General features: G+C 36.3%; 1 non-coding gene and 1 pseudogene across 1 annotated transcript; both read left to right on the plus strand.

Annotated features, from left to right (window-relative positions):
• The first annotated feature begins 368 nt into the window (after positions 1-368).
• On the plus strand, positions 369-25,118 carry LOC131598514 (transcription initiation factor TFIID subunit 2-like; annotated as a pseudogene).
• Positions 7,658-7,730, plus strand: TRNAF-GAA (transfer RNA phenylalanine (anticodon GAA)). The gene has a single exon. It is a non-coding gene; the product is annotated as a tRNA-Phe (tRNA).
• Positions 25,119-25,283: the final 165 nt, after the last annotated feature.

Consider the following 25,283-nt stretch of genomic DNA (forward strand, 5'->3'; position numbering starts at 1 on the left):
CATCTCGATTGAGGCACGACAGAGTTTCACAGCATGCATCTCTGCAGAGAGAAAGGAATCAAGCAAACCCAGCTCCTTATAGACGGCCCCGACCTCGTCCTACTGCTGATGATGCTCAGCCTTCTCATGCTACTGATCAGGCTCAGCCTCCTCCTTCTACTGCTGATCAGGCTCAGCCTACTCATACTGCCGATCAGCCTGAGGCATCTCCTGCACATCAGTCTATGCCCCATGCTTCTACACCGACTCCATCATCCTCCCGTACCAGGCGGGAGTCTCCAGCCTAAACATCTCCACCCCCGTCCTCTCGTAGACGCACCACTCCACCGAGTACATATGGGGCTGGAGAGACGTCCGGTCCTCGGACGATGCCAAACCCCCAGGCACAGCAGTCACCACAGCCCCAGGCACCACCTCCAAATGCTACACCACCTTCAGATGTTGCACCACCAGCAACAGCAGCGGCCCCTCAGAGTTTTGGAGGAGGACCGTCTGATTTATCAGTACTGCCTCTCTACCCCGACCATGTTGCCAGATACATATGGGACGGACAGGTATAAAAATGCATTTTGATTTATATTCAAATTTTTTATTGATAATTTTAGAGTTAATAGCATTATCCCCCCTGACATATAAGCGATTTTTGAGTTACCCCCCCCCCCCCCTTAAGAAAAAAACTTGGGATTCCCCCCTGCTGACTGTGCAATGGAATCTTGCACAGTCAGCGCCACATGTTTTTCTTTTAATTTTTTTTTTACATCGGTTGATTAACTGATTTAAAAAGTCTCATACTTATTAGGTCGGTCTAATAACTAATTTAAATACTTATTAGGTCGGTCTAATAACTGATTTAAAAAGTCACATACTTATTAGGTCGGTCTAATAACTGACTTAAAAAGTCTAAATATTTATTAGGTCGGTCTAATAACCCGACTTAAAAAGTTTCATACTTATTAGGTCGGTCTAATAATTGATTTAAAAAATTACATGCTTATTAGGTCGGTCTAATAACCAACTTAAAAAGTCTAAATATTTATTAGGTCGGTCTAATAACCCGACTTAAAAAGTCTCATACTTATTAGGTCGGTCTAATAAATGATTTAAAAAGTCACATACTTATTAGGTCGGTCTAATAACTGACTTAAAAAGTCTAAATATTTATTAGGTCGGTCTAATAACCCGACTTAAAAAGTCTCCAATTTATTAAGTCGGTCTAATAACCGATTTAAAAAGTCCCGTATATTCATAAAAAAAAAAATTAAAAAAAATTCGTAAAAAAAAATATATGGCAGGGGGTATGCAGGGGGGAGAGGGAAATGGAATCTTTCTTTTGTGGGGGGGGGGGGGAATCCAACGTTTTTTTCTTGAGGGGGGGTAATTCAAATTTCGCTCATATGGCAGGGGGGTATAAGGCTATTAACCAATAATTTTATTGTGAATTTTGACATGAATTTTATGATGCAGGAGCGCGATACGCTCAAGGTCATTAACCATGGGCGGAAGATCAACAGACTTATACCACCTAGTGAGCCATGGTTCGATGAGCTGTTACGCAGTACAGGATTGAGAGACTTGGCCATGTGTGGATACAACGTGGTCAACTGGGACATGATCAATGCCTTTGTTGAGAGGTGGCACCACGAGACCTCGTCGTTTCATCTACCAGATGGTGAGATGACGATCACCCTCGACGACGTGTCGTGCCTCCTGCATATTCCTATCAGAGACACTTTCTTGAGTCATGATAGGATCAGCAAGGAGGAGGCCTTGGATCTATTGGTTGAGCAGCTGCGTGTTACACCTGAGAGTGCCCTGGAGGAGATCGACAAAACCATGGGGTGTCATGTCAGGTATAGCTACTTGGCTAGGGTGTTCACCACTGAGCTAGCGCGTGCACAGGAGGCAGCTGGTGATGAGGTGCAGGTTATCATTCACAGGAGGTGTGCCATGAGAGCGTACCTTCTGTATTTGGTTGGTACTCAGATTTTTGTTGATACTAGCGCCACATATACTGACATTATGTACCTACGGTTCTTTTCTGATGTTGAGGCGATCCACCAGTGGAACTGGGGGGCTGCTTGCTTGGTTTATTTGTATACCAAGTTGGATGAAGGCACCAAATGGACCACGAAGCAGATGATGGGCAGCATGTCACTTCTAACGGTATAATTCTATATCTTTGTGGGTTTTTGTTAATTATTGTTATCTCAAGAACTAACTATTTAATTTTGTTATTTCAGGGATGGATCCTTACGCATTTCCCCCGCATCTCGGGTTGGTCTCTTGCTGAGGGATATACTAAGGATATGCCGCGTGCCTGTACTTACGCCCCCCTCAGAGGGAACCAGGCTCCAGAGCTGTTCCTGGTGTACCTCGATCGGTTGGTGCATGAGGACATACACTTTGATGCATACGCCCACCACCGTGAGAGGATACCGTTTGACGATGTATGCCTGTTTACGGGTTGGTTGGCTTGCGGGATGTGCAAGACGGCCGCCTATATGCCTGAGCGGGCGATGCATCAGTTCGGGTTTACCCAGACCATTCCCCGGGATCCTGCAGTATATGCTCCTTTGACCGTGAGACAGAGTGATATGGATGCTCTATTTGATGATTTTGAGCAGCATCATGTTCCTGATGAGGCCAGGAGTACCGTAGCACCAAAAGACTGGAGTTACGAGTACGGTTACATGTTATGGTTCTTCAGAGTGTCTCATCTGTACATGGTACAGGCTGCTCCAGGAGACCCACCTAGGCCAGCTCATCAGGAGATCTTAGAGGAGGAGCATGCTAGGAGAGATCATGCCCATGACGTGTTGCCTAGATGTCGTCGTATCATGGAGCTAGCGCGAGATGGTATTGACAGAGTGTTGTTTCCTGATGGATCCCCCGTTAGAGGTGTTCTGGATGCCATCATGGCGGAGGCTCATGAGGCTCTATATTACCAGAGGCAGCGAAGAGACGCCTCGAGGGTGACTGGCCGACTCATCATCAGACATAGTTAGTAGTTTATTATGCAGCATTTGTATTTTGGATTTGTATTGAATCATCTATATACTTTGATTACATTTTGATTTTATATTGTATCCTCTTTGATTACATTATATATATATATATATATATATATATATATCCTTTGTTACATTTGTGATGTCTATCGTTTGTACAACTAATAATTTCTGATGCGAAACAACGAGAAAAATATGAATTAGCATACATGATTCTCTTTTCTGGTTTTTCTGCTACTGGAAACCGGAAATATAGTTCCGGTTCTAAACTTGAAATATAGTTCCGGTTTTAAGTCTTAATTTTCCAAAAAAGATGCGCACCGGAAGTATACTTCTGGTTTTAGAGGGGCATTTTTGGAATTGCAAAGGGTTTAATTTAAAAACACATGGGGTGGGCTAAGAAATGCTCATTAAATTTTGCCAAAATTTGCATAGCATTTTCATTTCATGAGACCAAAAAGCTCTTTGGCCAAGTTGGCAAGGGTTTAGAGACACATCTTTTTCATCACCCAAACACGCCCCTAAGGGCAACCTTCTCTTTAAATAACGCCTCACTCTATCTCTCTCAAACACATACATATAGTGAAATTCAGAACCCAACGTGCCTCGATTCTCTTCCACCTAGAACTTCTAGATTCCTAACAAACCCATGGCGAAGCCTCGTAAGTCTAGAGGTGTTTAAAAATATGGTTAACTGAATTATATGCTTGAACTGAAATTGCATTGAACCATAAACAAATTGAACCACTTAAATGGTTAGTGAATTGAACCATTTAATTTAAACAATTCAAATTCAGTTTAAAATCGGTTCAAAACCAATTTTCTTTTATAAACTGATTTAATTATACTATAAATTAGTTTTCATAAAAAAAATTGAAAGCAAAAAATTTTTTCTGAAAAATAATAAATAAAATAAAAAAATTCGGAAATTAAAAATTAAAAAATAATTTTTTTTTTACAAAATATTTTGTTCCTTGAAAACAAAAAAAATCTGAAAATAAAAAAGTTTTTGAAAAAATTATTTTTTTTAGAAATTTTTTTTGAAATTACAAACCAGTTTAAACCAACACAACATATTAATTTTTTCTTCTTTTGTTTCAATTTCTTCCTCTCAAAGCTTCTTCCATTCCTATCACTCCAATTTCACTTAAATGGCCACGATCTGACACATCAACCTCTACGCCAAATTGGTATCTATCAATTATTGATAATTCTTTTTTGTTCAATTTAGTTGTTGGCTAACGATAATTCATATGTATTTTTAGTTTTGAATTGTTTTGATGTGTTTAATTTCAGGTTTTGCTTGGGAAATCAAGCCTTGTCTTGCGTTAGTTTCAGGTTGTTTTCCCTTTTTGTCTATCTTCTCAATTTAATTCAAATTTGTTTTGAAGACTTTTCATGGGGTTTGGGGTTTTTAGGTAGTGTTTAGCCCAACTTTTTATCTATTTTTCTTCTCCTTATAAGGAGATGGAGGGCCAAACACATTTTTTATAAAGCTCTTATTGAAAAAAAGTAGTTTTTTTTCAAGGCAAAAAATTAAATAAAAGGAGTTTGTAAAAAAATGTTGAAACAAACTTTTTCAGAACTTAAAACATGTGGCCGCGGTTCGAATTCCAACGAAAGTATTTTCTTTAAAAAAATTGCGCTAGTGCAGTAAACGACAATTTTTCAATTTTTTCTACAGTTCATAACATCTAGAGTTATGTTTTATTTTATTTTCTTCTTCTTCTGTTTATATCATCATTTTTGTAGATACTAGTTTTGTCCAACTTTTTATTCGTTTTTTATATTATATCTTATTTTATTGTATAATGATTTTCAATAATAATATTATTAAACTATACACTATATTATAGATGTTAATACAACAATTAATCAGTATATATATATATATATATATATATATATATATATATATATATATATATATATATATATATATATATATATATATATATATATATATATATATATATATATATATATGTAATGAAAAAAATAAAATTTAAAATAACTCTAAAATTTAAAAAATAATCATAACCAAACAACTTTAACTTAATTTTAAAAGCTCTTATTTTTATTTTTAACTTTAAAGTAACTTTTAAGACTTAAAAAAGTCGGGGCAAACGAGCTCTTAAAATATATATATATATATATATATATATATATATATAGTTTTTTTAAAAATAAAATTTCAAAATAAATTGATTTTGAAACAATTTTTAATATAAAACTAAACGAAAACTCCGGAGCCGTAGTTCATCATCAAAAGCTATGTCTCTCTATCGACCTGGACAAACGCTTAGTCTACGGGTTCGTTTCCATTTCTCGCAATTCCATTTCACTCCTCTACATGCACCACTTGAATTGAATTGAATGTTTGCATATTCTCTGTACTATAGTTCCGTATTAGGTTTTCTCGGTAATCAGAATCTGTTCGAGTTAGATTCAAAATCACATAATTAAAATGTTAATTAATCAATCAATTAATTAATTAGTATAATTTTGTTTATCTTGCAGCTACACTGAATTGGAAATTGCGGTACCGGAGATTGGGATCGTTGGGTTACATGCGGAGAATTTAGGGATTGAGAGTGTATGGGTTGACGGTGAACCAACTGCGTTTGAGTATTACCCTCATCAGTATCAGCAGTTGGAGAATGAAAAGAGATGGAGTTCGGTTTCTGATCCTAGCTCCGCTGCTGATGCTGCTGTGTCTGTGTATTTATCTTCTTTGGAGAAAGAGCTTGTTCCCAATTTACTCATTAATTGCTGTAAACCTTTGAAGAGTGAAGCTGAGCAGCAGCAGCAAGAGCAGCAGCCTGTTGCGGAAAATGGGTTTCATAACTCCGCCGCCGAACCTAAGCAGGTTATAGTTGCTGTCTTATGATGGATGATTTGGATGATGAGCTGTTTCTGATAATTTTGTTTCAACCAACTTGTGAAGCCTATGCAATTGAATTTTATAATTATATATATGTACATATTCTCAAATTTGGATTACCTAAAGTTATTAGACATAACCTGAATTCTTCTCTAATATGTATATACTTGTAATGTTTAAATAATTTTCTGAAGTAAATAGACTCTTTGCTGCTCCTAGAGTAATTTCAGTATGAACCCAAGTCCGAGTTACATCTATATTTTCTAGCATTATCCCGTGCTTTGATTTTACACGTCTTATCGCATTGTTACATGGATTTTACTTAGTATGAAGCACGGACACCGGACCGACACATATAATTATTTGAAAAAATGAATAAATTAAATGTAATCACAAGCGTCAGTCTCGGTTTCAGACACTAACACCGACACAAAACACACTTTTTCCCAAGGTGTCGGTGCTACAAAGCATAGGATAACAGACACCTCATGATGGATGTTGTATTGACATTTCACCCTTTTTGCTTTTTGATATGCATATAGTTGCTAAGCACCTACTTATTGGAAAGAAATTGGCTATTATTTTTAAGTTGGGGGATAGTGTGAAACCATTTCAGAAAATATCTCACTTATTGGAAAGAAATTGGATATTATTTTTAAGTTGGGGGGATAGTGTGAAACCATTTTAGAAAATATGGTGGTTATATGTGAGAAATGAGTTGTTGTGGTGAGGTTTACTATTTGTGTTTTCTCATGTAGGTTGGTGTTGAGTGCAGAATGTGAGATCAGTTCGGATTGACTATAGCATAGAAAAGGCAGAGACAGGAATCCACTTCAGAGATAATGTTCTTCATACTGATAATCAGATGAGGAGGGCAAGGTGTTGGTCCCTTGTATAGATGACAATTTACAGCAATGCTGGTACTTCTCACGTTTTTGTGTGTGCATGCTCACATTTCATAATAATAACAGTATTTACTATGTCATGCGTGAGCTTGAAGCATTTTTTCTTGTGTTGTTCATGTTCAGCTATGACTTGGAGTTCACCGTAGCACACAATCTCGTGGCTGTCAGTACTGGAAGCTTGTTATACCAGGTAGAAATGAATGATATCAAATGTCCTGAAATTTGAATCTGAAAACATGCGAGTAATCGTTTTTAATAAGATGGCGATGTTTACTTCCTATGGCGATTAATGATCACTTTTTTTTTTCCTGTCTATTATTGAAGCTTGAGATGTCTAGCAGAACAAATGTGATGCTTTGACTCTGTTTTGTATAGTGAATGCTGGATATTGAATATTGTAATTTTCCAACCTATTTATTTATAGTTCATGCTCAAGATCAGAAGGAGGAATGTCGTACAATTTGGAATGCTATCTCCTTTTCATTTTTATGTTTTTACTAGATGTTATGGATTACCCTGTAAAAGATTTGAGGTTTGAGCATGGAGGATACTTTCTTTTGACTTTGCTTCTTTCCCTCCTTGTATTGGATGCAGACTTCCCCCTCCCTTTTCTTTTTTGTTTGGGATAATGAGACTCATCCTTAAAATACTCTTATATGTACTTATGACTCATGTAATTTTGATTCAACTCTGACATGCTATGGCATGAGTTTCAATATGAGGCTGGTGCATGATTTGTGGGGTTACTCTCACTCTGCCATATATTGATGTCAACTTAGCTCAGTCAATTTGTAGCTAGTTGGTACAACTCTGCAATGCCACGGGCCGGGTCTTAGTTTCTGGCTGGTGGTGCTTAATTTGCGGTGATAGCTTAGTTGGGAGAGCGTCAGATTGAAGATCTGAAGGTCGCATGTTCGATCCATGCTCACCGCATGCATCTGTAGGGTTAAGGATATATGTAGCCAAGGTTACTGCACATGGGATTTGGCTTGTATTATTATTTAGCTCTTAATTTTGAAGAGTACATTTAGGTTTTGTGCAATTTTCAAGCAGCTTACTGGAACATCTAATGCCTTCAGGTTTGACATGTGATAGCAGTTTTAATTGCTTGACATAGTTATCTTAAGATTGTCTAATGATTGGATATTTGGACTTTTATTGGCGAGCAGCTGCTATAAGGATTATCTTTCTGTAGACTTCCCATTTGACTCGTACAAGCAAGTTTTTGTAGAGCCTGAGATGGCAATTTCATCATTGAGTTTAGGAGCCTCTATGAGTGTATTTAGTTCTCAAATTCTGTATGATGAGAAGGTTATTGATCAGGTCAGTTCATTGTTTAAATTCTTTACATTTCTACTCTTCAATCAAAATTTTCCCTAGTGGATAATAAACCAGTTTTTTTTCAATGTGGTTTTTGCCTATGATTTTGCTGCTTTGTCAACTAAATGCTAAGCAAATAACAAATTTAGTGTTTGTTGTGGCAGACTATTGATACAAGAGTAAAACTTGCTAATGCCCTTGCAAGACAGTGGTTTGGTGTGTATATCACTCCTGAGTCACCAAATGATGGTAACTTGGTGTTAAGAGTCCCACATCGGACAATATATGGCCTGAACATGTCCTTATAAGTGGGGGCAATCCTCACCTTACAAGCCGGTTTTAAAGCCGGTTTTGTAGGGTTGAGTTAGGCCTAACCACACTTCTTAACATGGTATCAAGAGCAGGTTAACTGCTGCCTTCATTGCAGCCCTAATATTTTTTTTCTTTTTTTTTTCCCTGTTGCCTTCATTGCAACGTTTTTTTCTTCTCTTTCCCCTTTCTAGAAATTATCTTATCCACCCCTCTACGTTGCTCCACCCACCTCACCACCCACACCATCAAACTCACCACAACATTCTGACCCACCCTTTAAAATCTCACCACCGTCCGCTGCCCCACGCGCCGCCACTTGCCGCCACCCTTTTCTTTCCGTCCCAACGCTTGTGGTCCACACGCCTCCCTACGACCTTTTTTTCGCCACCCTCCTTTATTACAAATTGTTGATTGGCCTTCTCTCGATTTGTTTTAGAGTTCTATTCTCTGATTTCCGAATCTTTATTTTTTGAGTTCTCTTTGGATTGTTTGTGCGATACTGTTGCTGTCTTTTTTTTCCAACTTACAACAATCTGACTTATTGAGATGGAGGTAGAGAATGATAATGGTGGTGTCCAAAATCCTCCACCACCCCCACCACCTCTTGTTGAATCATCAAACCTCATGACGGCTAACTCGCTACCAACTCTGCACCAAAGTCATCGACTCAATGGGAAGAATTATTTCAGTTGGGCCCAGTTCATGCGTGCAAATTTGAAAGGTCGGGGAAAATTGAACCACATTGAAGGTGACCCACTCCCTGCCACCGATCCCGGCTTCACTCTTTGGGACAATGAAGACTCACTCATCATGTCATGGATGTGGAATAGTATGATTCCAGAAATTAGTAGTCAGTATATGTTTCTTCCTACTGCACGAGATATTTGGGAGAATCTGATGCAAACATACTCTAAGAAACAGGACCTCTCTGCCCGCTTTGATCTAAAGAACAAGATCTTCAATACTAAACAAGGAACCATGACTGTCTCTGAGTATTTTGCCACTATGAAAGGTTATTGGATTGAGTTGGATCAATACCAAACTCTCAAGATGGAAACCGCCAATGACACGATTGCTTTGAATACTTGTATTGAAACCGATCAAATCTTTGAGTTCTTGGCTGGATTGAATTCTGATTATGACCCCATTAGAGTGCAGATTTTAGGCAAGGATCGTCTTCCTCCACTTGCTGAGGTTTTCTCCATTGTGCGGGGAGAAGAAAGTCGTCGTGACGTCATGCTTGGTAACAAACCTTCTGAAGGTACTGCCCTTGTTGCCAACATAGCAGGAAAGCAACCAGCCAGCAAGACCAGTAGAGATGATCGTTATTGCGACCCTTGCAAAAGGACAGGTCATACAAAGGACCGGTGCTTCAAGTTACATGGGAAAAATCAAGTTCTCAACCGCTCTGGAGGCTTCAAAGGTATACGTCAAAGCCAGGCCCATGCTGCCACAATGTCTCCCGACACAGGAAACTCCAAAACAGTGGAAAATGACTCTCTTATCAGTACGGATGATTTGAATCGGTTGAAGTCCCTACTCGAATCTCTCAGTAAGCCCTCTGGATCTTGTTCTCTAGTAATGACTGGTAAGGGTTTATGCTCTCGTTCTTTTAGCATTTATTGTACTATTCCCAAAGATGCTTGGCTTCTTGATTCTGGTGCCACTGACCATATGACACCCGACTCCACACTATTCTCTTCTTATACTCCCTCTACAAGCGATAGATGTATTACAATTGCTAATGGTTCATTTGCTCGCATTGAGGGTTCTAGCAATGTTCAATTGCAGCCATTTCTTGAATTGAAAAATGTGCTGCATGTTCCAAAACTCTCTCACAATCTTATATCTGCTCATAAACTTGCCCGTGATCATAACTGTAAAGTAACTCTTTTTTCCTCTTATGGTGTCTTTCAGGATCTTCCAACGGATCGGGTGATTTGGGCATGTGAGGAAAAGGAAGGGTTGTACTACATCTCTGGAAAAACTGATGGTCCGAAGGTGTTGTCCTGTTGCTTAAAGTCTGAGTCTTCCCAATCTGCCGCACAAATTTGGCTTCTCCACAAACGTCTTGGACACCCCCCATTTTCGTTAATTAAGTCCATGTTTCCAACTTTATTTTTATATCATGCAGTCGAATCATTTAACTGTATTATGTCAGTTTGCTAAACATCATCGGGTTTCTTTTCTTCCTAGTTGCAATAAAAGTACTGAACCTTTTAATCTTATTCACTCTGATGTTTGGGGACCCGCACCCAATTCTAATGTTACTGGTGCACGATGGTTTAATACGTTTATTGATGATTGTACTAGAGTCACTTGGATTTTTTTTGATGAAGGACAAATCTGAAGTCCCACAACTGTTTATTAAATTTTATCATATGGTGCACACCCAGTTTGGACGAAGCATTAAGAGACTTCGCTCTGTTAATGGCACAGAATATACAAATCATGTCTTGTCAAATTTTTCCAATGAACATGGAATACTCCAAGAATTTACATGTGTTGACACACCTCAACAAAATGGTGTCGCAGAAAGAAAAAATCGTCACTTACTTGAAGTAACTCAAGCATTTCCCTAATATTCATTTCCCTAATATCCATTTATTTCCACGCTCCAGTTGTCTAGTCCTGGGCGTGAGGGGGTGCGTTAAGAGTCCCACATCGGACAATATATGGCTTGAACATGTCCTTATAAGTGGGGGCAATCCTCACCTTACAAGTTGGTTTTAAAGCCGGTTTTGTAGGGTTGAGTTAGGCCTAACCACACTTCTTAACACTTGGCATGAGATATTTCTGTACTGCTTAATTTGTTGTTTTAATCCGATTCTTTGCATGTTGTGCAGAAATCGTGTTTCCTCTAACATGGTCGGTGAATGTTTATTTGCATGTTATAGAGTGGCTCTTGGAAGGGCTCGCTGGTTTCCTGGCAGATTTTTTTATTAAGAAGCATTTGGGTAATAATGAGGCACGGTACCAGAGATATAAGGTTTGTTTCTATTTTTGGGTTAATATGATATATGTGAAGTTTAGCTCATCTAGCATTAGGCTGTTACAAATTATGGTAGCGTGCACTTTATGCCTGTGTGAAAATGTGGCATGCTTCCATTGCTACTACCGAGCTACTCTCAGAGTTGTCATGTATGAGGACTTATAAATATTCTTGCGCCTGGTTGCCTTTTGATTTTGAAGGTGCTGACTTGACATCTTAAATTAAATATCAAGCAGACTTGGCTTTTATCTTCTCTGCTCTGTTTTTTTGATTCATTAATTTGCTACAACTGCTTATTGATTAATTTCCAATGCTAGTTTTCCTACTTGTTGCATATGCCTGTTGAATTTCATTTTTTATTTAATGTGTTATGCTCTTTGTTTGCCAAGTTAAACTTGGCCGGTTAATGTCATTTTAGGTGGAAGCTGAAAATCATTTTCTTCTGAGTTTGAAGTGTGAGGAAGTTATTATGCTAATTACATTTTATATTGTCATGAATCAATCTGCAGGCTAATTGTTCTGTTTGCAAAGTTGATAATGGTGGAACAACAGTTTTGAGCTGTTCAGCTTCTTGTAAGGATTTATATGGAACACAGTGCATTGGGTTGTACGGAAAAATAAGAGCATGGAAGTCTGTATGTTCTTTTCCTTTTCTATACTGATGCATTTACTTATGTTTAGTATTGAATTACTCCTTCCTATATCTCCCTTCTTCTCGAGCCTTACTTTGTTCAGGTGGCAGTTGTTCAGATGCTGGAAAAGCAAATGGGTCCTGAATCTTTCCGTAGAGTAAGAGTTCTTGACATTTACACTGTTGTTCTTTGTCCTTCTAGCTATTTAGTATACCTGAACATGTTTTGATTTGTCCTTTTGTTGTACGGTCATGGTTTATATTTGTTTTCTATTGGGTATAGTGTCAATTTTCTTGTTTTTTTCTGCTTGTTATTTGTTTTACAGGACGTTCTCTTTATGTCTATACACCCCTTTCCAATTTGTGCTATGTTTGATAAGCCTTCTGACTAATTCTGCTCTGAAAATTTGATGATAAATAAATTATCACGGAATTTACTCTTATTTGGAAAGGTTTAATCCAAGTGCTGAAATCATATTTATAGAAACTATTGCATTTAATGTTTATAGGCTACACTGATATATAGTAATGTTGTCATTTAATTATATATTAAATTAGATGAGGTTTTATATTAAATCATTGATTTTTTTCTTCCATAAGATTGAGTTGGTGGTTCCTAGTTTTTAACTAATTTTTGATGTAGATTTCTATGGATTTATCAATGACGTCATGAAAGATCATTTTCATGGCTTGTTGGTAGGTGGCTCAACCGTTTTCTTCAAGCCTAGAGGCATGCCTTTCCAGTCATAAGTTCCTAATGCCCCCATGAATGTCATCTTTGTAAATGAATAATTGGTTGTATGTGGCGTGGCCTCCCATAAACTCAGCTTCTTTAAACACCACCATACCCTAAATCCTAACTTGAGAATTTTGATGTTCCTTAAAATCAGTGTGATTTTTCCATAAGATTGAATGAGTGGTTCCCAATTTTTAACTAAAACTAAGCCCCTCTCCAATTTTATTTATCCATTGTGGAACAAATTATACAATGTAATGCCAAGAATGGTTTCGCTTCTATCTGTATTCAGAAGCCTCACAGCTCATGTACTTTTGATTAGACTATTATAGAATATATAAACAACAACCAAGCTTTGTCCCACTAAGTGGGGGTCGGCTACATGGATCAACTTTCGCCATAATGTTCTATTCAGAACCACGCTTCTATCCAAATTGGTAAACTCGAGATCTTTCTTAATAACTTCTCTTATAGTTTTTCTAGGTCTTTCTCTTCCTCTAGTTGTTTGACTTCTCTCCATCTGATCTACTCTCCTTACCACATAATCTACCTGTCTTCTCTCTACATGCTCAAACCACCCAAGTCTAGCATAGAATATATAACCGTACTAATGTAAATGGTTTAGGTTTATATCTTTTTTTCCTAATTCTATTTATGTTTCAATATTTCTCATTTTATTACACACTCATATGTACATGTATTTTGTTATGGATTGTCATATATTTGCATAATGTACAGTAACTCTTATCATTGTGATTAGACCTTAAAAGCCTGCAGTCTCTCTACACTGATTCAATGACATTTTTTTGAAAACCTTAATTGTGCTTGTCCACTGAAAATTAGAGAAAAGGTAAATGATATGATGTTAAGTTAGTGGGTTCTTGTTTCACCTTAAGCAAAACAATTTTAAGCACGAACTATTGCTGTCTGGTACATCATGCAGATATCAAAGCATAGTTCTGGAGTCTAGTGAGCTTGTTTTTGGGCATATATTCGGAAATATGGAGATCAATTAGCGTAGGTGGTAGTACACATTGAGACATTATTAGTGATTTTTTGTATTTCACACCTTTTCCTATTATTCCTAATGTGACATTATCCCTTCACTGTGTTTCTTGTTAGTTTTGATTTTGATTATATGCAAGTTTTCTCCCTCCTTTTAGAAGTTATGCGCTTGAATGAAGAATTTGGTGATTATTATTCTCATTTCTGTTTATTTTGTGTAGATTTTGCAAACTATAGTTACTCGGGCTCAAGATAAAGTACGCTAAGTGAAAACACTTAGTAGTACTAAGGAGGTAATTGGTTTCTTCTCCTGTAAATTCCGTAACTTGTCACCTGCACTTAGTTTCTTTAAAATTTAAATTATCTTGTTGATATAGAGCTGTATATCATTTTTATGTACTCCCTTCGTTCTTTTTAATTGTAGTTGTTTGACTTTTTACACATACCAAGAAAGTTAATAATTGTTAGTACTTTTCAAACAATAACTTTACTTTTACCTATAATACCCTTTTTTTTTTGACACAACCTATAATACCCTTAACTATTCATTATTTTAACTTACTCTTTTCTCTCTATAATAAATAATCACTACTTTGAACTTTAAAAACAACAATCATAAAGAAACATAAAATTTTCAAAAGAGTGACAATTAAAAAGAACGGAGAAAGTATTTAGATTTGATACATATAGCTGTCCTTGGTTGACTCCTTGCAAAATCTTCTTCATGCAGTATTTGGATAAGCATGCATCCTAATGGGTTTTGATTTTGTCCATATGATGTGAACGTCTTTTGTTAATTTGCAGTTTCGACATTTTGCTAACAAGGTTGAAAATTTAGAACGTCCTTTTCTTAAAGATTTCTTCCCCTGTTGGGTCGGTTCTCGTGGATGTCCTAATTTAAGGTGTGAAATAAGGAGTTACTTGTTACTCTTTTGTTTCATTCTTTGATCTATGTTCAAGTTCTGATGTTTTCCTTATTGTGGTTGCTAAGGATGGGGTTTTCCTATAATAAACGAAAGAATGTGGTTGAACTGGCTGTGTTGAGAGGATGCACAGCATTGCAGACTTCGAGTACAGCTGTTCTTGATATTAATCCAGATACTGAAAATCGAGATGCAGATTCTGGATGGCCTGGTATGATGAGTATCAGAGTGTATGAACTTGATGGTATGTATGACCATCCTATTCTACCAATGGCTGGAGAAGCATGGCAGCTTTTGGAAATTCAATGCCACTCAAGGCTTGCTGCTAGACGGTTTCAAAAATCAAAAAAAGGTTTAAAACATGAAGGCTCTGATGACAACGGTGACATGCCTTCAATGGATATACGCTCCAGGTTTGTCAGTTTCCTATTTATGTCATCATTTGGTAGCAATCATTGAATTTCTTACATTTTTCTCTTTCATTTAACAGTACCGAGTCCCCTTTATTATGGATCAGAGCAGATCCTGACATGGAGTACCTTACTGAGGTTCATTTTAATCAACCAGTTCAGATGTGGGTAAGGATGAAATTATGGTTTACCAATATTGGCCCAACCAGTTTATTTTTTGGGGTCATTGTGGCATTGTGTTTTTACTGGACTACCAGAGGAACTATATGTTTAATTATATATATTTTTGTTCTGTTCTTTTGTTTATTTGAAAACCCATTTTACCTAACCTTGCTTGCCATATATATCTTTGCTTTCTTATAAATACAACGAAGTCCTAAATCTTGTTTTCACTACTTTTAGTGTCTATATTTGATTTGATATTGAGGTTCATAGTCAATACCGGATCGCGGTGTGGAGCAGCCGACTCCAAAAATGGGATAGCGTATAGCGGGATGACAGCTATTTGACCTTTTTTGGGACAAATTACGGAATTAATAATTATTAACATATGAAGTGCAGAGGGAAGAACAAAGCGCAGAGAGAGGTGAGGGAGAGACTTGTGATTTTTTTGGAACAACTGAAGTGCAGAAACGCCGGTGGAATTAGGTTAGGGAGGAGAGTCAAATCAAGTTTGATTAAAAAACCCAAAGTTATCCTTAAAATCAGTAGTGTTAATAGCAGATCGCGTAAATTAGCGGATCACCAAAAAACCGATATGAAAAATATCGGATAGTGTAGTGGGCAAATAGCGGAAGCCTCAAAGCGGTTAAAATAACTTATTATATGTAAAATAAAAAATGCTACACACAAATAAAAGTTACATAAACGGATATTAATAAATTGACTGACATTAAATAATTATATATAAAATAAAAAATGCTACACATAAATAAAAGTTACATAAATTGACATTAAATATATATATATATATATATATATATATATATATATATATATAATAATAATAATAATAATAATAATAATAATAATAATAAATGTTACACAAATAAAAGTTGAAATTAAAAGTAGTGCACTAACAGAGGAAAGTAGTTTTACACTCATCAAATAAAAGTTCATTGATATGTAGAAAGTTAGGTAGGTCAAACTTCAAGTTCAAACGTTATGTAGTTCAAACTTCAAAGTAATTAATAATTAAAAATTGACTAAGTTCAAACAACTAAATAATGTAGTACTCCCTCCATCTCATATTATAAGCAAATTTCACTTTTTAGATTTATTAAATAATTGATGTATCTAGACTATGTATATACCATATACATTAAAAGTTAAATAGTTCAAACTTAAAACTAACTAATAACTATTAGTTCTTCTATAATTAGTAGTTCTTTTAAGTCATAAAAGATGAAGGAAGAACAATAAAATGAAGAATGATCGAACAAAGTGAAGGTGATGGAGGCATAATATTACTCACACCCACTCCACCTCTTCACATTTTATAAAATCGCCTCTATTTTGAGCATAGCGGAGTCGAAATGCAATATTGACTTTCATATTGGATAGTCAAAATTCCGATACGCAATACTAGTATACCGGCGCTATACCGAATATTTAACAACACAAACATTTTTAATTTAAGGGGTAATTTTGGTTTTTCAAAGGGGAAAATGATAGCAGGACAGAAAGAAACTGCCCTGGTCCGGGAACCGCTCCGTCCCCACTATTTACCCTTTAGCGGCCACTATAGTGTTCTGTTTGGTTAATTATTGCAAGGAGGATGATCAATTTTGAAGAACTATTTTGGTCTGTTTGGTTAAAACCTATGCTGTGTTTTTGGGCAACTGCATAAAAATACAATGATGCAGTGTTTTAGTCAGTTTTTTTTAGCTTAGATATTAATCTTGCCCGTTCTTTTTGTTGGTATTACTATTTGTATCTTTGTAATTGGATTAGATCTTTATAGCTGATGATATTTATTGATTCTAGTGAGCTGGTATGTTGTTTTAGATAAACCAATTAGAGAAGGACAAAGATGTTATTGCTCAGGCACAAGCAATTGCTGCCCTTGAGGCATCACCCCAGCTATCATTTTCTGTTGTAAATGCCCTGAACAGTTTTCTTACCGACTCCAAGGTATGATATGTTATGTTGTGTATGGTGTTTCAATAATTGCTGCTAAATTCTAAACTAAAACCTGGTGTTTTCCTTATAACTTGAAGGCTTTCTGGAGAGTAAGAATCAAAGCAGCGTTTGCATTGGCGAATTCAGCATCTGAGGTATTCAAATGCTAGGATACTAATTGCATCATGGTTTCATGAAGTGTTGTCAGATGTGGTTTTAGTATAATTGTTGACTACTGATAACTTGCAAAGCTTTCATAATACCTAATAAAAAACCATTCATCTCATATTTCAAATTTATTTAAATGATTGTCTAGAATGTAGAACTCTGAATTTCATTTTACTTTTCAGTTAGTCAAGTTCATCGGTAACACTTGTGCCTAATTTTTGACCAACTGTTTCATGACATGAGTATCAGTATATAGTTCATGGATATGATTACTTGAAATATGAATCAAATTCTTGTTAAACTTGTTATTCCTACCACAAATATAAATTAGTGTTTTAACTTGATAAGAAATGTTTTTTTCCATCTCAGCTTATTTTGACCTCATTGAATTCCTGTTAAACTTGTTATTCCTACCACTCATGTAAATTAGTGTTTTAACTTGATAAGAAGTGTTGATAGTTTTTTTTTCCATCATGGCTTATTTTAACCTCATCTATTTGTCTAGCAGGAAACTGATTTTTCTGGTCTACTCCATTTGGTGAAATTTTACAAGAGTCGAAGATTTGATTCTGACATTGGACTCCCAAAGTAAGACTGCTGTAATTACGATTCAATTTCTCTCGTTTAACTGAGAACATTAGTTGACTATTTCTTTTGTTGTATACTTCTGCCAGGCCAAATGATTTTCACGATTTTGCCGAGTATTTTGTTCTTGAGGTAATGCAAGGAGGTAGGATGTGTATGAAGTTATACCTTGTGTAATGTGGTTGAAATATGTTTGTAATTGCACTATTTGAATATTATCTTTATTTTTTAAGGACTGTCTCATATGAGTTTTTATGTTGTTTTTTATTTTTTAATATACTTGCATTTTATGCAAATGGTATATGGGACACATTCTTTTGACCTAAAGGACTGTGTTAGAATTGTATAGTCAGAGAATAAGCTAACACACAATACCATGGTGTATCCAAATATTAATATTAATATAAGTGCTTTGTTTTAAAAAAATATATTTATGTAAGTGCTTATGTTGAGATAAGATCAAATAAGCTCTTCCAATTTCCAAAAGACTCCTAGGTGTAAGTTGCAACTTATGAATGTAGAATGCAAGTCTTTCCAATGAAGCGAGAAAAAAATTTCCTGTTTTTTTACCAATAATAGCTTATAACTTGTTTCTACTATCACTTTGGCAACTTACCTCAAATAGGACCAGGGAGGATTCTGCCTCACTTTGGCAATTTCTTTTCATGTCACTAGACAGCTTTAGCTTTTGGGATGTTTCACTGCCAAAAAAATGGATTACCTTTTCAACCAAGTGGCCAATAATCTGACCACCTCATTCTCTTTTTCACGAAGGAAACAAAAATAAAAATAATCAAATGAGAAAATATTATATTTTCTCGTACCACATGACTTTGGTGAGATCCCTATTATTCGACTCACAGTGGGAGTCCCACATCAGCTAGAGATATGGCTTATGTAGTGCTCATAACTTATAAGCCGATTTTATGAGAACGGGTTAGGTCCTAAACCCAAACTGTAAGAGACTTCTAGTTGTTGGGCTGTTGGTGTTCTGCACACATTTTTATAGATATCATATTGTAATTTTGATTAACATACTTTAATTTTGCCACCATTAATGAGAAAGCAAGTGAATTTTGTGATAAGTCTGAAGGGCTATGTATGTTCTGCTAGTGATTAGATAATAAACCAGTTTCATATTTTCTTTTATACTTTGGAACTCATTTTTTGCTTAATAATTCACTGTTGTAGGCCATTCCACATGCTGTAGCTACGATTAGAGCCGCCGACAAGAAAAGTCCAAGAGAGGCTATTGAATTTGTTGTACAGCTATTAAAGGTTTTTGTTTAAGTTTTAGATGCAATTGTATTTATGATTTTTGAGTTTATATATAAAACTTTTGGTATAAAATGTAATATTAATTGTATATTATGAAACCAATGTCTTGTATACAATGTCTTGCTTTTTAGATGTATTTATTTTAGTTGCGATGATTCCATCAAATGTCTTTTCTCCTTATGCTGCCATCTACCATTGATAACTTCCTAGCTAGCCACTTCTACCCAAAACAATGGAAACATACTTTTGCTGATTATATCACCATCTGTTGTACACATTTGGAATCACTGTATGCTGGCTTGGCTTTGACAGTGAGATTACTTTTTGGATTCTTGCTTGGTTATACAAAAATTCTATTAACTTTATGTCTCATGTCATTTTTGTCCTCTTATTCTCTACAGTATAATGACAACACTGGCAACCCTTACTCAGATGTCTTCTGGCTTGCTGCACTGGTCCAATCAATTGGCGAGTTTGAGTTTGGGCAACAGGTTCGTGGACTTTTCTCTGGCTAATTGTCAAGATTACCTGCACGAATCATTTAGTGATCCGAGTCTTTTACATCTCTCGTCTTTTAGATTTCCTGATCACAGCTCCTTAAGCATCTAATATTTAATCAAAACAACAACTATTGAATTTAAAGTGTTGCAACTTGGAGGTTGATAAAGTTTTATAAAATGATTGATTTTAAGCTATGCGAAATGTCCATTCCCGTAACAACCATGCAAATGTTGTTTGTTTTGGAGTGCTTATTTTATGAACTATTAATTTATATTTACCATTGAAATGGACCTCACTTCCTTTATCATAATCTTTTGTAAACATTAGCCAACCTCGTTTTGACGATTAACTTCCTTTCTGATAAAACAAATGACAGAGTATTCTTCTATTGTCATCACTCCTCAAGCGCATTGACCGGCTTTTACAATTTGATAGGTAAAATAATAAATTCTCTGCTAATTATGCTATATTTATCAGTTTAAACTGTAACTAAATTTGACATCCTTGGAAATTTCTTCTGCTAGTCTCATGCCAAGCTACAACGGAATCTTGACTGTCAGGTGTATCCGGACATTGGCCCAGATTTCCATAAAACTTTCAGGATTCTTTCCTCTTGTAAGTGCCTTCTTATTTAGTATCATACTGCTGTTCAAAGATTGTAATGAACATATCTAACACCAAAGCTTCACTACAGGATCGCATATATGAACTTTTAAAGCCTTTTCGAGACCTAAAGGCAATTTGGCAAGTTCGTATTGAAGCAAACAGAGCACTCCTTGATCTCGAATTCCACTGCAAGGGCATTGATGCAGCACTTCTTTTATTTACCAAATATGTTGAGGAGGAGCCTTCCTTGAGAGGTTGTGATTCATTTCCCTAGAGAGGATCTATGATGTTATTTGTCAATCTAGAAAATGGTTTAGAATTGGTGAAAGTAAAACCATCTATAAAAATCTATCTAAAATTGTACTGGTACAAAATTGGTGAAATTAAAACCCTCTATAAAAACCTAACCAAAGCTGGCCTGTTTTCAAAATATTAGTTTGTCTGAGATTTGGTTAATATTAAATCATTGGTTAAATCTTGAATTTTTGTTTTATAAATTCCAATTATTGAAAAAAAGGAATAAATGGAGTAAGAAATACAGTGTAGTTTACTTACGTGGTTATCAACTTATCATGCACACGAGAGTTTATATCTGAACCTATGATTCTTAATTATCTGGGTTTTCAATGTTTGTAGATTCTATATATCATGAAACAATCAATCTTCTGTTTCTTTATACTTTCATCTAACATTTGTTTTACCCTTGATATATGTAAGGAAAATGTTTACTATATTCTGTGCAAGAATCACTCTTCTGTTTCTCTATACTTTTATTTTCATCTTTGGTCTACCCTTGATTATATGTAAGGTAAAATACTCACTAAATCTTGTGCAAGAATCACACTCCTGGTTCACTATACTTTCATTTTTAGGTTACCCTTAATTATTTACACAAGTCAAATACTCACTATATCTTTAGCATTCTTCTGACTCAAGTTAAATTTACATTCCTTTATAGCAGGCAAGTTAAAATTGGCCACCCATGTTATGAGGCTATGCCAGATGAGAGATGGTTTGATTTCAAATGATGAAATTACAAGCCAAACACTTGTCTCTTTGCTCAGTTTACTGGAAGGGCGTATGTCATTTAATAATGTCTTTCTCCGTCACTACTTGTTCTGCATATTACAAATACTGGCAAAAAGGTAGAGATTATTATTATTATTTTATGCTTGTAGAAATTAAAAGCTTACTTGTTGATTATTTGTGATTCTTAACTCACCAGTTGTTTCATTCGTGGCTTTTTCAAGAAAAGTGTTTGTTGTGAAATAAACTTTCTTTCTAGGCCTCAGTCCATCCTGCCTATATTTTTTTTATTCACCTATTTACTGATATGACTTTTGTCTATTCTATTCTTGTAATTATTTCAACTCAATGGAATGCGAATATTATAGAGAATTTTTTCAGCTGTTTGAGTAATTTTCGGTATCCCAAGCGAAATTCATTTTTGAAGAGCCATAGAATTAAAGTTTGGCCTAAATTATCCCTACAAAACTGGCTTCTAAGGTGAGAGGCGCCCCTTTATATAATATAAACCCTTATTAGGCTTTATCTTTAATCAATGTGTGACTTGGATTTTTTCAAATACACTTCCTCACGCCCAACACTATTGGACTTGGTGCATGGCTATGTAAGGTGGGTGATCTGAATTGTTTTGGACTTGGTTTTTCTAATGCAACCTTTTACGCCCAACACTGTTGGGCTTGATGCGCATATATAAATGGTGGGTGGTTTGAATCAATAGGCTCTTGGTACCATGTTAGAGTTAGAGTTTGACCTAACTCTCATCCCTACAATACCAACTTGGTATCAAAGCCTATCGATTCATTTGGGCCACCCATCACTTATATCCACGCATCAAGCCTAAAGAGGGTGTACTAGAAAAAACCCAAGTCCCACATTGGTTAAAGAGAGTTTAGAGGTTAAAGAGAGTCTAAAGAGGGTTTATATAGAGTGACACTCCTCACCAAAGTTTGGGATATATTCTCTTAACCTTTTGTTTTTTGAGGGATCTGTTAAAAATTTGACAATTTTGTTTGATAGGAAATCAAACTAATCTAATCCTAAATACATACTATTTTGTAGGCAGTATCCATTTATACTTTCCTACTTGTAAGTTTCTGTACTTGTGTTACAAAAAATCCACTATGAAGTTAATCTTTGCTTCTCTGCAGACCCCCAACTCTTCATGGAATTCCGAGAGAAAGTAGAGCGTTGCATATGAGTCTTACAGAAGCTGGTAACTATCAGAGGAACCTATTTGTCCTTGATTCCGAAAATAAACCTTTGGAGCTGCCAAATTCCACCCAAAATCTTACACAAGATTTGATCGTAACTGAGGGTTTTAGGGATGCACTTGATGAAGCTCCCACGGACCAAGTTTTTGAAGCTTCTAAGGACCAAGTTTTTGAAGCTTCTAAGGAGCGCAAACCTTTGAAGCTCCCAAAGAAGTACAGATTGAAGCTTTAAAGGAAGCGGAAGCGCCCCAAGAGGCACCCAAAGAGGACTTAACAGGATTCCCCCCTGAAGCTCCAATTGAAGCTCCCAATGAAATTTTCAAGGAAGCAGATACTGTATCCAATAGCCATGAAAGAAAAAGGCTAATCAAAATCAAGGTTAAACAATCTTCTGCCACCAGTAGGGCTGATACTGATAATCAAATGGTTGAGCGCTCTTTAGGTGGTCGGAATGATATTGATCATGGAGCTAGCAGTTCAGTTTCAGTTTCAGTAGACGCACCTCTGAGGAATTTTGCCGAAACTGTTAGCATCGGTAATCACAATATTGAAGAAGTTAATTCTTGGCATGATCTTGGTTCCCGCATGACAACCAGCATCGGCAGTGCAAAAATTTTGGGTGATGAATTGGTCAAAGAACTCCAATGCACTGCCGATTCAAGTGTAGTTTACTCACAACCTAAGCTAGAAGATCCGTCACCATCTAGTATTATCCAGGATAACAATATAGATGCTGATGCACGACGATTTGCCAGCCTTCAAACACTCTCAGTTGCTAGACTCGATCACAACGGAGAATCATTGGGCAAAGAAATTTCTGCTCGCAGGAAAGAAAAGCACAGAGATAAGGATAAGAAACGGAAACGGGAAAGTCACAAAGGACAGCATGATGACCCAGAATACTTAGAGAGAAAGCGATTAAAGAAAGAGAAAAAACGCAGGGAAAAAGAATTGGCAAAATTGCAAAGTGATGAAGCAAAAAGATCCTCCATAGACTTGTCATGTAAGAAAGAGCAACCCATAGTGGACGAAGTGAAGCTGCTGAAATCTGTTGAACCCAGTGGTTATAATTCTATACCAGACATTAGAACTATTGATACCAAACCGAAGGCATCCGAAGGTTATAATTCTATACCAGACATTAGAACTATTGATACCAAACCGAGAGCATCTGAAGGTGACATTAGAACTATTGATACCAAACCGAGGGTATCCGAAGGTTATAATTCTATACCAGACATTAGAACTATTGATACCAAACCAAGGGCATCTGAAGGTACATCTAGTGCGCCCAAAATTCGAATTAAAATTAAAAATCGAATGCTTAACAAGTCAGAGAACAAATGAATGTAACATCGCCCTTTTGTATTTTTTGGATGCAGTTTTCTTTTCAATATCAGGCTTAGTATGGTATTATTTGAGCTTCATTCGTTTGTAGTTTTTTATTCAGGTCTTGGAGCTATATGATTGCAATTTCAATCGTATGGTTTTCAAATTGTGATTGGGACGCTGTCTAGATTATCATTGTAAATTTGTAACTATGCTTCAGTTGTAACAATTTTGTTGTATTGTTATTTAAAATTGTAATATCAAATCTAGCGGGTTTAGTGTAGTTATTTGAATGTTTCATTGACTGCCAGCACTAGATTTTCTAGAAATTTTGTTCATTGCCTGCTAACATTGCATTTTCTAGCAATTTTATTCATTGCCTGCCAGCACTACATTTTCTAGCAATTTAGTTCATTGTCATGACGTTTTTTTAAAGCCGATAATAGTTAAACCTTTTGTGACAAAAGCTGTCCACTCTGTCCGAGTGGCCAAGAACACCACACAGAAAACAGAACGTACCGAGTTTCTCGTACCTGAAAATAACATGTATGCTATCTCCTTCAAGCCTTTCAAAGACCAGGCCTTTCTTTAATTTTCTTTAATGGCTCATGGATGTTAATGGATACTCTAATTCTCATGTATCTTCTCCACGACCCAAAGCTACTTTGTTCGTCGTACGCAATAAACTTTCTAATATGGTTGCCGATTAGTAAACCAATCTCCTTGTTCATAAAACCGAACGGAAGTTGGTGCACTTGAACCCAGATTTCCACCTCATTTATCAACAAGTTGAGGGGCTCCTCCCCGAATTTGATCCTTCGCAAAACCAGCATAAAGTTGTCAAACAACCAAGGACCGCCCTGGTACACCCTCTCCAAATCCCATGCATGATAGAATTGGATCAGGAATTAGTTTTCCACCATTTTGGATATATCCACACCTTGACCCGACTGCCAGAGATACATGAGCCTATCTTTCAGCACATTAAACCGGATTGGTTTGTTAGTCAGCAGGGAACCGACCAAACAAAGATCCAGAAGGTCTCCCGACGCTGGACCGGAGAAATCAGTATGGTTGCTACTGATGCCGTCGGTTTCGGGGGCACTGTTGGAAGCCATAGCAATGACGTAAGTGAGAAAAGCAAGATATGTGATATGTAGTATTTGAATGTGAATGTAGAAAAGTACATGAGTGAGTGATGATAGCAGCTGGTGACTGTCAAATATATAGACTTCCAATTTGCATAATAATTCCACTGATCTTCTCCTATGAAGTAACTTCCGATCATGTTCCCGGAGAAAATCCGATTATTCCTGTAATTCGGATATGGCA

This window comes from Vicia villosa, linkage group LG4 (assembly GCF_029867415.1).
Source record: "Vicia villosa cultivar HV-30 ecotype Madison, WI linkage group LG4, Vvil1.0, whole genome shotgun sequence".
NCBI lineage: Eukaryota > Viridiplantae > Streptophyta > Magnoliopsida > Fabales > Fabaceae > Vicia > Vicia villosa.